General features: G+C 35.3%; 2 long non-coding RNA genes across 2 annotated transcripts; one reads left to right on the forward strand and one right to left on the reverse strand.

Annotated features, from left to right (window-relative positions):
- Positions 1 to 355: 355 nt before the first annotated feature.
- On the reverse strand, positions 356 to 2557 carry LOC130052164 (uncharacterized). Its single transcript, XR_008800544.1, has 2 exons — positions 2332 to 2557; positions 356 to 2224 (listed from the first exon to the last, which is right to left on the reverse strand). It is a non-coding gene; the product is annotated as an uncharacterized LOC130052164 (long non-coding RNA).
- On the forward strand, positions 2218 to 4473 carry LOC130052163 (uncharacterized). The gene is made up of 2 exons (XR_008800543.1): positions 2218 to 3149; positions 3619 to 4473. It is a non-coding gene; the product is annotated as an uncharacterized LOC130052163 (long non-coding RNA).
- The last annotated feature ends 7986 nt before the right edge of the window (positions 4474 to 12459 follow it).

The raw sequence follows: 12459 nt of genomic DNA on the forward strand, positions 1-12459 counted from the left end.
AGCCGTATTATAGCTACTGCCTGATATCTCCGTGGACGGCCTAATTTAAAAATTTGCCTTTTATAGTCCTGCAAAGTCTCACTTAATCCTGCAATCTGAAAGGGGAGAAAGTGGGATTATTCTGGACATGTCTTAGAAAGTCCCAGTAGACAGGACTGGGATTTTGCAGGATTTTATTGGATCTCCCTAAAAATCCTGCTTTTTGAGTTGATGCAGGACTCCTGGAAAGTCCCAATTTATCCTACTAACCTGTTTTGGTCTTACCCTACTGTGGAATAAAACTCGAGATCCAGGATATGTGATATCTTTTCTGTAAAAGTGGCAATTAAGAATGAAATTATGAATCAAAATGATAATCTGATAATAAAATTTATTTAACATACATATACATAAATTTCAGCAATACTTATATGAACTTCCAAAGCAAGTACTTTGAAAAGTTCATTTAAATTATGGCTGGGGTGAGCTAAAAAGCACTATTTCTTACGTAAACAAATAATTAAACAAGAGGTCCATGGGCCACATCGCTCACCTTAGTCATCTTGGTCCATATTTAAAGATTTCCCATATACTTGTATGTAAAACTTTTGTCCCTATGTGGCCAAAACCTACCCTTGGGGGCCACGATTCAGGGTTGTCACTAGAAAATATTGAAGACGAGTCCCGGTATCATGGTTTGTAAGCAGCTTGAGTCCCATGAAAATTTGACGAGTCCTATGAAAATTTGACGAGTCCCATGAAAGTTGAATTAAAGAGTCATTTAGATTTTTCCTACACCTTTATTTATACTGAGTGAACACAAGCTAATGTCGTACCTCTGTTCATTTTCATCTTCAACAAATGGCAAAAATCAGTTAATTTTCGCCAAGCCCATGCATAACAGTGCAGTGATCACTTTGTACACATGAAATTAAAAGTAATCATTCACGACTCGGTCTCACACAACTAATTGCCCATTGCAAACAGAATTACTTCCCCGAATCCTCTATCATCGTTACAACCCTATTCAGTATTAAACAAAATTTTAATTAAATAATTATTGTGATAAAATAGATGCGTACTAATTTTGTTTGTAAAATGATGTAAAATCTACCAAAGTTTACAAACTACGCTACTTTCAATTCCAATAAAAATGGCTACCGGAAGACAAACATTTATAATTAAATATAGATCCTGATTTGTAAAAAAAAAAAAGAAAAAGAAACATATATAAATAACTGCCTGTGAGTGGCAAAATGTTTTTTTTTACTTTGTATCTAAATTTCAATACTATATTCTAATTTGCACCTAATTGACTGCACTAAACAAACAAGTCGGATTGGGACACTGTGAACTCGGTGGTATCATCTCGGTTCACATTAGAGCGTAACGTTTTACCTATAAGTTTTAATTAATACACAAATCAGGGCTTTTAAGTAAAATTATGATTTTTACTCAGAGTCCGAGACACGTCTGCGGGACTCGCCATATCAGACAAACCCCAATGAAATTTCTGTGATCCTATTCTTGCGTTAGTGACAACCCTGTGAATTTTACAAACTTGAGTCTACACTATGTCGGGAAGCTTTCATGTAAATCTAAGCATTTCTGGCCAAGTGTTTCTTGAGAAGACAATTTTCATAAAGATTTTCCCTGTATATTTGTAAGTAAAACTTTGATCCCCTATTGAGACCCAATCCACCCCCCCCCAGGTCATTGGTTTTAACAAACTTGAATCTGTACTATGTCAGGAGGCTTTCATGTAAATTTCAGCTTCTCTGTCCCAGTGGTTCTTGAGAAGATTTTTGAATGACCCCACCGTATTTTTGCGATTATCTCCCCTTTGAAGGGGCATGGCCCTTCATTTGAACAAACTTGAAAGCCTTTCACCCAAGGGTGCTTTGTGTCACTTAGTTTGGTTGAAATTGACCCAGTGGTTCTGGAGAAGATGAAAATGTGAAAAGTTTTCGCCGACGACAGACAACGAACAAATTTTGATCAGAAAAGTTCACTTGAACCTTCGGCCCAGGTGAGCTAAAAAAAAATTTTTAAACAGGTATTATCAAATTGTCCCTGAAGTTGAATTTTGTTTATCTTGATGTCACGGGTAACCTGGTTCAAAGATCTATTTCTTCGACTCGTGGGTGGGGGAAGGTGGCTCCAGACCTAAACAACTTGAGACGGTCTCTCATCTTGTTTCTAACTTCTTTGAGGGCCATCTCTGGATTTTTCTCTGGTACAGAGGCTTAAAAGATAGCATAATGAATTATTTGAGAGGTTGCATAACAGGTTTTGTAAATGAACATCATGCAAATTTTAAAATATCTATGTCTTGAACTTGTATATATGCACCTTCTGCATCGTCTTCCCTTTTATCTAAGCCATCTTTGGTCTCACGGGCGTTTTCCTGTCACACTGCATAATGTCGGTTCATCCACTGAAAGCAGTGCCTTATTAATTTTAAGTCACTTGATGATATTCTAAATTCATAAATATATCTTCAAGTCCATGCTACAATGAAAGAGAACATGTACTAGATAAAAATATTGGAAACAGGATGATAATTTGTTAAGGTGTGACAATTCCACTAGACTACCAAAAAGACGAATTATTACAAACCAAAAGTAAAAATACTAACCAGCAACGCCGTGTATTTTGAACAACTAGGCCTATCCCCCAGTTTCTGAGTGTAAGGTGAATCCTATATTCCTATCTGGAATCCATTCCATGCTTGATTGCATACTGATTCTGTTGAATGTTCTCCATCCTTGCGAATATTTCCCTGACTTCGCGCCCAGAAAGGAACATTGAAAAAAAAGCGCTTTGATCACTTGCGTGAACGTCAGGTCGTACACTGACTGACTCGTCCCCAGGTCAACACGTAACCAAAAAGACGATCAGTAAAAAGTTATACAATCGACCAGTGGAAACCCAGTGTATAAGACTTCATATATATACATATGATATATTTTATACATGATATATCTTATATCGAATTAGAACGGGGAGAAGAAAAAAACACGACAAGCTTCGTACATTGTACAAGTTGACCGAAACGACATCACCGGAAGTTACAACTTTCAAAGAAGTCATTTATGATTTAAAGATTTGTGAATGGAAATCAATAACATCGGAATGAAAAAGGACTACGGGGTAACGGATGACACTCTGTAAGTACCATATGCTTATTTTGTTTACGTCTGTAAATGATTACATGCATTGGAAAAATACACGCTTGATCGCTGGACCACTCGAAATTCCTCGATACAATCATTCTATTTACAGCTTAACACATCAAAACAAACTACTCTTTTTTTTAACGTAAACCATTGACTGGTTCGATCTAGATGGAAAGGGTATAATCACCAGAACATTGTATCATGGATATCCATCATTATGATTCTGTTTCGATCAGTTGACCTTGTTCTGTAATTATTACTGCTTCGTAAAATAACTACGGACAGTACGGTTACAAAATTTAGCATGGCAAGCTGATTGTATCCATCAGTGATAATTTATTGCTATTTGCACCTCAAAACATTGATGTGTCAAAGAAACTTTTCTAAATATAAAATTTTTAATCAGTGTCTTGAAAATTAAGTTTCTTCATTAATAATTTGTAATTAATTATTATTGCAGGAGATTGAGATCCCAAAAGGTACATGCTGTGCAAGAAAGATGTAAACATGCGAATTCCTAAATGTACTAAATATTAAAACATCAACTGCAATCTTCAGTGGTGACATCCAAAAGTTGATATGCCATTGGTACTTCAAGTGATACGACCGTGACATTGGAAAATCCTTTTAACTTATCATCACTTGAGCCTGAATTGCAATCCTTTTGATACAGACATTTTTTAAAGTTCAGTTTCGAACATTAATGCCGCTGTGTCATCTCTGGAAATGGAAAAGCCTACCACAAAATCTGATGAATTTTTTAACATTCTTTCACAAAAAGGGATCTTCTTTATTTTGAAGAAGGTAGCCCAGGAACTGGAAATCTGTTATCAAAATGATCTTAATAATACACTGGACAATATTCTAACCTAAAAAAAAACATGACAAACCCGATTGAACTCCTGTGATGAAGCATCTCAAAACTCAAATTATGGTAGTCTTTCAAGTGACATTGAGGATTTCAATAGCGCATTTGACAGTAAAGTGATTTTTATTCAAGTTCAGATTGTTATCATTATAAATTTATAAGAAGTGTTCTCATAACCAACATTTTTCAAGTCTACTTTTGATGAAATATAGTCTTTTCTATTACAACTTATTATGACATGATTGTTGTTGTATACATAAATGTTCTTATCCACGAATCATTCACTGTTCTTATAGGTTTTTTTTTTAGCCTGAACTATGTAGCAATGACATGTCAAGGTAATCCAGAAAATGTAAAATCTTTTCTTTGATATGACAAGGATTTAATTTTGTAACAATTAATATCTAAAAGTCCTGTAACCCTCATTAAAGTCCTTTATAATCTGACTTCACTGGTTGTAAGATTTTGAGGGTAATTGCAAGACTTCTCTTTTTGCATACTTTTAATACGAAGTCCTGGAAAGCAATGTAAAGTCTTGCATTATCTTGAATGTATCAAGTATGAGATTTTTAGGGAATTTCTGGGATGATGTTTTCGTCTTCATTTTATAATAAAGTCCTGAAAAACACAAGAATGTCCTAGAAAAACCTGCTGCTATGAGAGTGGGACTTTGTAAGACATTTAGGTAATAAATATGTCCTAGAAAATTCTTGCAAAGTCACTCTTGATGTAAGTGGGATATTCCAGGACAAATGCAGAAACATGAAGTCCTGTATTATCCCACTGCATTAGGACATGGGAGAAGTGGGACTTCACAAGGAAGTCCCAGGACTTCCAGGGATATCCTTCAATTAAGCAAAAAAGTGGGATTTATTTTCAGAGGGGTACTTTCTTATGAGTGAAGCAATCGATACCAAATTCATATAGTAGGTATATTGTTCAAATGTCTATTGAATAGTATCAACAAAATTACTGTGTGGTACTCACGCGCACGTGTATGCACGTGCATTGATTTCGGTCTTTGTACTTTTGAGTTGCCGTTAATTTCTCGTTTTTCATTGAACAGTTGTGAAACTTTTCTTGTACTCATATAGTAAGACATCTAATGTATCGAGATGGTCGAATTATTTATATGCACGTACGTGCACATGCACAAAACTCTCAGATCTTTATAACTGATTTGAACTAGTATGAAATGGACTGAACGTTATAAGATAGTTATATATTCACATGCTACACAGTTTGCAATGGTCAAAACAACTTGTACTGAAATAAATGTCACCACTTACTAAATGGGGGAATGTTTGGGGAACACATGTAACGGTCCCCGTTACAATAAGTACTAGTTATTAGGGTCTTCCGTCTTCAGTGGAAGAACCTTCTATTATTCTATTGTTGATTTTTCACTTTTCTTATTATTAAGGTCTTCCGTTTCCAACGGAAGACCTTCTAGTGATTGTACTGTTTATTAAGGTCTTCCGTTACCAACGGAAGACCTTATAGTGATTCTACTGTTTATTATTATTAAGGTCTTCCGTTTCCAACGGAAGACCTTCTAGTGATTGTACTGTTTATTAAGGTCTTCCGTTTCTAACGGAAGACCTTCTAGTGATTCTACTGTTTATTATTATTATTATTATTATTATTAAGGTCTTCCGTCTCCTGCGGAAGACCCTACTATTATTGTTCGCGTTCTTCTTCTTCATTATTATTATTATTTTTATTATTATTATTTTCCTTGGTAGTACACGCGTTTTTCTCAGCCATTTCTCGATCGATTTTCACGAAATTTTCAGGAAAGATGTCTTTTGGTGACGAGACTTTGCTTGCAAACTCTCGTGCTTGACGTCACTTCCGGTCAGTAGTTATCTCTCTTTTAGTGACTTTTTGAAGGGCCTTGTTGTCCACACATCTCCTCCGTTGGTTTTGAAGCTAGAGTCTTGAAATTTCTACACAAGATAGAGTAAACATTTTAGAAGATTTGTGGGGGATTCGATTTTACCGGAGGCGATTTGCCTAAACGCTCGCCTGGACCTGAAAAAATGGATGCCAAAATTTTTCGCCGATTTCGGCGATTTTTGACCTTTGATCTCCAATATCTTTTTTCTTGCAAATATTTTGTTAAGACATGTAGAACAAAAGTTGTGCACATTTACGAGATCTTTACGAAAATATCAAGATTTAGGCGCTAGCCCCTTAAATTAGGGATCTAGAAGGGCTCAAAGTCTAGATCAAATATCTCAAAAATCCTTAATATTTTGGTATAAGTCAAAGAACAAAAAATGTTCATCTCAACAATCCAAATCTATTCAGATAAAAAGTTAGGTCATATGTTACGTAATAAGGGATTTTAAGGGCCAAAACCATAATTTTTTTACCCCTTGTATCTCGAAAACGACAAATATTTTGAAAAGCAATAAAGAACAAAAGTTGTTCAGAATGATGATCTGAACAATATACATATTTCATTTTACCCTATGTGGCCCCGTTAGGGAGCTACAGTTTGGCCCCTAAAAATTACTTCTAGAAATAACTCGAGAACGGTAAAGAATTTCTAAATACTTGTTGAACAAAAAATGTTTGAAATGTCATGACCTTTCTTACGATATCAAGCAAAAGGGGCTGACCCTTTAAATTAGGGGCCCAGAAGGGTCCATAGGTTGATGAGAATATCTCAGAAACTATTAATATTTTGTAATAAGTCATTGAAGCGGAAATGTTCATCAAAACGAGCTTGTTCTTATCAAATCAAAAAGTAGGTCATATGTTACGTAATAAGGGATTTTAAGGGCCAAAATCATAAATAATTGACGCCTCATATCTTGAAAACGACAAATATTTTGAAAAGCATTATTGAACAAAAGTTGTTCAGAATGATAATCTAAACAATATGTACATTTCGTTTTTTCCCTATGTGGCCCCGTTAGGGAGCTACAGTTTGGCCCCTAAATATTTCTTGTAGAGATAACTCGAGAACGGTAAAGAATTTCTAAATACTTGTTGAGCAAAAAATGTTTAAAATGACAAGGCCTTTCTTACGATATCAAGCAAAACTTTAAATTAGGGGTTCAGAAGGGTCCAAATGTTTTTGAGAATATCTCCGAAACTATTAATATTTTATAATAAGTTGTAGAAGCGGAAATGTTCATCTCAACGAGCTTGATCTTATCAAATCAAAAAGTAGGTCATATGTTACGTAATTAGAGATTTTAAGGGCCAAAATCGTAAATATTTGACGCCTCATATCTTTAAAACGACATATTTTTTGAAAAGCATTATTGAACAAAAGTTGTTCAATGTGTCATAACCTATTGATCAATATCAAAAAATGGGTCTGTGGGCCTCATGGCTCGCCTGTAGAGTCGATTTTTGTCGATATCAGTCGATTTCAAAAACTTGTAACTGGTAAATATTTTGTAAGGACATATTGAACAAAAGTTGTTCAGTTTATCGAGATCTATCGATTGATATCAAGAAATAGGCCTATGGTCCTAATGGCTCGCCTGTAGAGTCGATTTTTTGTCGATATCGGTCGATCTCAATAACTTTTTACAGGTAAATATTTTGTAAAGACATATAGAACTAAAGTTGTTGAGTCTATAGAGGGCTAACAAATGACATCAAGAAATAGGCCCGCGGGCCTTATGGCTCGCCTGGAGAGTCGAATTTCAAACGAATTTCACCGCAACTTTGCTTCAGAAGCTTATGATATGAAAAATTGATTATATCTAAAGTGTCTTAAAGTCGGAAACTAAATTGGGACTCATTTGTCTTCTTTTTCTTTTTTTTTAACTCCGAGTGCATAAACAAATCGGACGGAAGACCTACTCGTTGCTCGCAACGAGATCGTGTCTAGTTATTATTATTATTATTATTTTCCCTTTCGTCTCCTAGACCGTTGGATGGATTTTCCTGAAACTTTCACAGGTTATAGACAACGATGGTACCTCGAGGAATTTTTTTCATTTTTTAAAAATTCACTTCCGGTCGCAAGATATGTCCAATTTTCGTCTTTTTACAAGATATCTTGTCCAGCGTTTTTCTCAGAAACGGTAAAAGATAGAGTCACCAAATTTTCAGAGTTAAAAGATCTCACTTCGTAGGCGTGCAGTAGGGGGTTAAGAATGTCGGCCGTCACTTCCGGTCGTCACCGGAAGTCATTAAAGGAATCATGAATTTCAAACTTTTTTCTTTCAAATTGAAACCTATTTCGGTTTACTATATCTCGTTCTAATTCTCAAAAAATGTTGACCCCACCGGAAGTTGAATCTTCAACTTCCGGTTATATCAAATAAAGCCTATTCATTCTCTCATTTTTCATTGCCATAAATCTCGGTGATGAAAGTAGTTAATGAGTTGAGTTTTAAATATATAATAGTCACTATAAATGTCTAGAGTAGCTTCAAATATTTTTGTAAAATTTACTTCCGGTCGGCAAATACGGCTTATTAGCTGTTTTCGTTGTCCAGCGTTTTTCTCAGAAATGGTAAAAGATAGAGTCACCAAATTTTCAGAGTTAATAGATCTCACTTTGTAGGCGTGCAGTAGGGGGTTAAGAATGTTGGCCGTCACTTCCGGTCGTCACCGGAAGTGATTAAATGAATCATATATTTCAAACTTTTTTCTTTCAAATGAAACCTATATTGGTTTACTAGGTCTGGTTCTAATTCTCAAAAAAATGTTGATTCCACCGGAAGTTGAAACTCCAACTTCCGGTTATATCAAATAAAGACTATTCATTATCTCATTTTTCAGTGCCATAAATCTCGGTCATGAAATTAGTTAATGAGTTGAGTTTTACATATATTATAGTCACTATGAATGTCTAGAGTAACGTCAAATATTTTTGTAAAATTTACTTCCGGTCGGCAAATACGGCTTATTAGCTTTTTTCGTTGTCCAGCGTTTTTCTCAGAAACGGTAAAAGATAGAGTCACCAAATTTTCAGGGTTGATAGATCTCACTTTGTAGGCGTGCAGTAGGGGGTTAAGAATGTTGGCCGTCACTTCCGGTCGTCACCGGAAGTGATTGATGAATCATAAATTTCAAACGTTTTTCTTTCAAATTGAAACCTATATCGGTTTACTAGGTCTTGTTGCAATTTTCAAAAAATGTTGACCCCACCGGAAGTTGAAGCTCCAACTTCCGGTTATATCAAAGAAAGATTATTCATTCTCTCATTTTTCAGTGCTATAAATCTCGGTCATGAAACAAGTTAATGATTTGAATTTTACGTATGTCAAAGACAATATAATTGTCTAGATTATATTTAAATGTTTTTGTAAAATTCACTTCCGGTCGTGAGATATGGGGTGGACATATTCAAACCTTGTTTTTTCAGTGTCTCAATAATGAATATAGATAGACGTTTGAAACTTGTAGAGTTGATCAACTAGCATTAGTCCATTGTACACATGCATTCAATTTTTTCGTCCGTCACTTCCGGTCTATACCGGAAGTATTTGAAAAAATGTCGATTTTCCAATTTCTTCTAGTGATTTCTCAGAGATGGCTGGATATATTTTCTTGAAATTTTCAGGAATAATGTCTTATGAAATGACCTTGCTATAGGTATTTTTGTTTTACAAAATTCACTTCCGGTCGGAAAATAGGGCCGATTTTCTGTTTCTCAAAAGGAATTTTGTCCAGCACTTTTCTTGGAAAAGGTAAAATATAGGTTCATCATATATTCAGGAATGATCAATCACCGTTTGTAAGCGTGCAGTAGGGGGTTGAACATGTCGACCGTCACTTCCTGTCGTCACCGGAAGCGATGGAAAGAATCGCAAATTTCAAACTTTTTCTTTTAAATTGAAACCTATACTAGTTTATCAACTCTCTTTCAAAGTGTCAAAATAATATTGAGTCTGTTGATGATCAAAACGACTACTTCCGGTTTCTTGATAAAATATCTTTTTACTTTTCGTCTCTTTGTCCCCATAAATCTCGCTTATATTTGAAGTCTTTCATATGATTTTCACATGTCTTAATAAAAGTATCAACTTCTAGAGTTTTGATAATTTTGTTTTTCAAAATTGACTTCCGGTCGGTAGTAACCTGCTACTTTTTCTTTCTTTAGTCTACTTGTTTTTGTTGAGAACTCTTTCAGATAGAGACGTGAAATTTTCAGGGAATATAGACAGTAAAGAATCGATGTCATTTATAGGAAAACGCATCTGAATAGTACTTCCGGTCGTCACCGGAAGTTACGAGAAAGGAGTAAAAAATTCGATAATACATTTCTCATTCAATTTTCAGGCACATTTTCTGATACATTTAAATGGTTTTCGTAGGAATAGAAAGCTCTTTACCGGAAGTGGTCTAACGGAAGACCTACTCATTACTAGTAATGAGTGTCTAGTTATTATTATTATTTTTTTGACCAAATTTTTCTCGAAAGCTATACAGTGGTTTTCAGGGAAACTTTCAGGAAAAATGCATTATATTATGAAAGTTGTTTATCACAAAAAAAAATTGAGAAAATTCCATTTCGGTTCCAAGTTATGGACAATTTCCTGATTTTTAAATGAAACTTTGTCCGCGGGTGATCTACAGGAAGGGCTAAAGATATGAACTGGAGACTTATTAGAGATGATAGAACAAGACTTAAACATTTGCAGAATCACTATTTCGTACGTTTTCATCACTTGCGGTCGCTACCGGAAGCGAATTTAAAAAATGGATTTTTTTAACTTTTTTGATTTTTAATGTTTTTCTTTGATAAAGGTAAGATCAATAGAGACTCTTTATAGAATGCTGAATATGATATTTGTTTTTAAATTGATCAAACCAAACTCTAGATATTCGTAGTTTTAATTTTGAAGCGAGGTCCTCGCTATCCTAATGGCTATCGTGGTGGATTTCCATGCGGGCGACCCGGGTTCATTCCCCGAGATTACTCGAATATTTTTTCCCCACTTTATAACAAATGAAGAATTTAAGGTTATCTACTGGACACGTAAAGAACGGAAGACCTTCTTGTTGCCATGGCAACAAGTTTTTAGTTAAGGTCTTCCGTCTCAACGGAAGACCTTATAGTGATTCTTATGTTTCTTTTCCTCTATTATTATTATGTCTCCGAACACAAAGTGACGGAGACATATTGTTTTTGCTCCGTTTCTTATTATGTCTCCGAACACAAAGTGTCGGAGACATATTGTTTTTGCTCCGTTTCTTATTATTCTTATTTTCTTCTTCTTCTTCTTTTTATTCCTCTTCTTTCCAGAGAAATTTGTCCGCGCGATTTTGTGAAAGTGCTTCGACAGATCCACTTCAAACTTTGTGAGCTGATAGGGGGTCATGAGGAGGGGTGCAATCAACTTTCGAAATTTTCAAAATGGCCGCCGTTTCAAAATGGCGGCCAAAAACGTCAAATAATCAAGGTTGTCGGATTTCAACCAAATTTTATTTCTAGGGTAAGTTGGTGACCCCGAGTTCATTCTCACCATCAAAATTTGTTTTTGAGCCGCCATTTTCAAAATGGCCGCCATATACCAAAATATTTGAAAATGTTAAAATCTCTACAACATTTGGTTTCTGGGGTAATTGGAGGGTCCACAGTTCATTTTTAGCATCAGTATTTCCTTCCAATCTATTTTCAAATGTTTCAAAATGGCCGCCATTGAAGAAAATGGCGGCCAAAAATCAAGTCCGTCGGATTTCAACCTAATTTACTCTCTAGGGTTTTTTGAGGATCCTGAATACATATCTGGCATCAAAAACCATTTCTGACATGAGTAGGCGTTCGGAGACATTTGTGTTGGCATCCCAACACAGTTATAATTCGTTATTATTATTTTCTTCTTATTCTTATTATTCCTCTTCTTTAGTGAGAAATTTGTCCGACCGATTTTGTGAAAGTGCTTCGACAGATCAACTTCAAACTTTGTGAGCTGATAGGGGGTCACTAGGAGGGGTGCATTCAACTTTTCAAATTTTCAAAATGGCCGCCGTTTCAAGATGGCGGCAAAAAAAATGTCAAAAACTCAAGGTTATCGGATTTCAACCAAATTCAATTTCTAGGGTAATTTAGTGACTCCAAGTCCATTTCCACCTTCAAAATTTTTTTTTGAATCGCCATTTTCAAAATGGCCGCCATATACCAAAATATTTCAAAGTGTTGAAATCTTTAGAAGATTTGGGTTCTGGGGTAAATTGAGGGTCCACAATTCATTTCTAGCATCAGTATTTCCTTCCAATCTATTTTCAGATGTTTCAAAATGGCCGCCATTGAACAAAATGGCCGCCAAATTACAAGTCCGTCGGATTTCAACCAAATTTTGTTTCTAGGGTTTTTAGAGGATCCTGAGTGCATATCCGGTATCAAAAACCATTTCTGACATGGGGAGGTGTTCGGAGACATTTGTGTTGGCATCCCAACACAGTTATAGCTCGTTATTCTTATTTTCTTCTTCTTATTATTATTATTCCTCT

Source organism: Ostrea edulis, chromosome 2 (genome assembly GCF_947568905.1).
Source record: "Ostrea edulis chromosome 2, xbOstEdul1.1, whole genome shotgun sequence".
NCBI classification, from domain to species: Eukaryota; Metazoa; Mollusca; class Bivalvia; order Ostreida; family Ostreidae; genus Ostrea; species Ostrea edulis.